We start from the raw sequence: 2,786 nt of genomic DNA, 5'->3' as shown, positions 1-2,786 counted from the left end.
GATTTTACCTGAAGTAGAGTCATACGTCTTGACTCTCCCATCTCTTAGATCTCTCAGGTAGACAGGGCAGCTTCGTCTCCAATGCCCCTTCTCTTGGCAATAAAAGCAAATTGACTCTTTTGGAATAGCACACGGAACTACCTCAGACTTTGCCTTTCTCTTATGGTCAAACTTTTTGACCATGGCATGCCTTTCGTTGCCATTGCCTATGTCCATGGAGGTTTGGAAGGCAGATCTACCAATCAACTTTTCTTCTCTAGTGCGCCAAATCATTTTTTATTCAGCCGCAACAAGCAAATAGGTGAGATCGATGAGGGTCACGTCGTGTTCCATCATATAGTACTCTCTTACGAACTCACTATATGAGTCAAGAAGCGATTGAAGAACCCAGTCAACAGCCAGCTTCTCACAGACAAGGAGTCCCAACATTCTTAACTTGTCAATGTGCAACCTCATCTTTAAGACGTGTGCACACACTGACTTTCCTTCTTCGTGTTTACTTGCCAAAAGGGCTTGAGTGAGCTTGAACTTTTCAAGTCTTCGAACTTGTGGGTCAGGGAGAACAATAGGAGGAGGTGGAGGAAGTGAAGAATGATCTCTTGTTCCTCGATCGAATCGCGGAATATCATCTTCATGTGGAAAGCTTGTTCCAAGGGATTTGGGAAGACCATAGTTAGAATCAGACATCTACAAAACGGGAGAAAATTCAAGTCAGTTGATTGAGTCCTTAATAAAACACCCAAATGAGATATTAAGGCTAGGATCCAACACAATGTTCTACAATTTGGAAGAGGGATGCCGTAATCCAAATTGCAGAACATTTGAAGGTAGGTAAATGACGATTTACCAATTTCCACCATGAAAAACGAAAAGAAATTTAAGTTTTAAATGAATTGAAACTACTAGATCTTTTGAGATTCATTGAACTTTTCAATGGCATGTTTAAATCTCGATTGTGTCCTTCATTTCTGACTGGGACGCCGAGGATCACAAACAAGGTGTGGATAACCATGCAAATTAGCTTGGTACTCTCGATGTTACGAATCACCTAATCAATGTGCCGGTTAACCACACACGCTCCATTGATCTATGATAAACATCAAGCTACCCATTGCCATCCTTCATTGGTCCCATATTAGTGTGCCGGTTTGTGACATCCCCATTTTCACGGCCAGAAAAGACCGATTTTGTTTATGCTTTGTTTAAAAATCAGAGTAACATTTTAAATAAAAGTGTTGCGGAATTTGTTCCCAAAATAAAATATGATAAAGATTTATCAAAGCATTTCCGTAGAAATGTATTTCATTAAAAACCTCGGGATGTCATGTTCGATACAGATCAAAAGCATAAACAGTACAATAAAGCCTTACTACATTTATTCATAATCTCTCATCCCAAACATCATATCTATGCTCGTGCGCCACTACCTGTAATACAAGAAACTGAGTGGGTCAGGCTTGGGAGCCTGGTGAGCACATAGGGTTTTCAACCCACAATAAATAAGTTTATTAATTTCATCAACCAACAATAACCCGATTACCCGTTCCCGTTATCCTCACATTACGTCCCTAAAACACCTATCATAAGGGACCTAGCCTAAGGATCAACATCGGGATGGACACTACTGCCAATGGGTTTCCTCAGCAATGAATGTCCTAAAGGCAACCATGAGGGGGATGGAGTACACCGGTGAACACATCGTTCACAAACACCTACAGGTTGCGAGCCTGCTAGCGTTCCACTGGACTGTCTAGAAGAGTCTGTGGTCGTCATCCATACTCCGCTAGATGACAGAATCAACAACAACAACATCGAGGCCTCTCATCATTTTATCACACATCGTCTTATTACATCTACCCATGTTTTACCCCAACATTTTTGTAGATATAAAATACATATACAGTTTAAATTATTTAAAACATGTATAAAAATCTTTCATCAGCATAGGCAGCAAGTATTCAGATAATATGCACACATAGCACGTAATTAATATAAAATACTTCATATCTATGTGTAAGATGAAATTAACTATGCACTCACCTGATTAGGTGGTGACTCGGTACTCGAACAGCACTCCGTTATCTCAAAACAATTTTTCCTTGATCAAAACCTAGTATTAATATCACTAGCATTTAGTTTTAACGTTAACCGCGGCTAATTAATAGTCTAGATATTATTATTATTATACAAGCGTTAAATAACACCCAATATATAAATAATAATAGCCCAAATAATTATTTTAAGGACCTAATAACATTACTATAATTATTTAAAAGTTATATTAAAAATTCCGTAGGCGTACCTTACTTACAGCGGGTTTTTCTCAAAACCGGACTTCGCTGGAGCAGCGTTTCCGAGCCGAAAGGTTCTTTTCTCGGGACTCCGGGAGCCTCGGAACTTCCTTCGGGTGCTAGGGGGTTTACCTAGACTTTAGGGGCTCAAGGGAGCTTAGAGAGAGAGTTTAGAGAGAGAAAGTGGAAGAGGAAAGGTGTAAGAAATGAGAGAACCCGACACTTCTATTTATAGTGAGTTGGGGCATGTGGTGGCCTTCTGGTGGTGCCACTTGTCCAAATTCTGGTGGTGTCACATGTCCAATTTCTGGTGGTGCCATGTGTCCAATTTCTGGTGGTGCCACATGTCCAATTTCTGGTGGTGCCACGTCACCCAATATCGCGTATCGGCCTCCCGACTTAGAAAAATCATAACTCTCGCATACGAGCTTCGTTTTTGACGTTATTTATATCCACGCGAAGGCGGGAACGTAATCTACAACTTTCGTTTAGACT

The 2,786-nt window shown here is 40.5% G+C and overlaps 1 long non-coding RNA gene across 1 annotated transcript; it reads right to left on the bottom strand.

The window, feature by feature from the left end:
- Positions 1 to 1,316: 1,316 nt before the first annotated feature.
- Positions 1,317 to 2,469, bottom strand: LOC145156728 (uncharacterized). Its single transcript, XR_013736884.1, has 3 exons — positions 2,303 to 2,469; positions 2,041 to 2,110; positions 1,317 to 1,427 (listed from the first exon to the last, which is right to left on the bottom strand). It is a non-coding gene; the product is annotated as an uncharacterized LOC145156728 (long non-coding RNA).
- Between the last annotated feature and the right edge of the window lie 317 nt (positions 2,470 to 2,786).

This window comes from Lactuca virosa, chromosome 2 (genome assembly GCF_052849685.1).
Source record: "Lactuca virosa cultivar CGN04683 chromosome 2, Lactuca_virosa_CGN04683_v6, whole genome shotgun sequence".
In the NCBI taxonomy this organism is placed as follows: Eukaryota; Viridiplantae; Streptophyta; class Magnoliopsida; order Asterales; family Asteraceae; genus Lactuca; species Lactuca virosa.
Note: the sequence above shows the minus strand (reverse complement) of the source record. Positions and strands in the feature narration are given on the sequence as shown.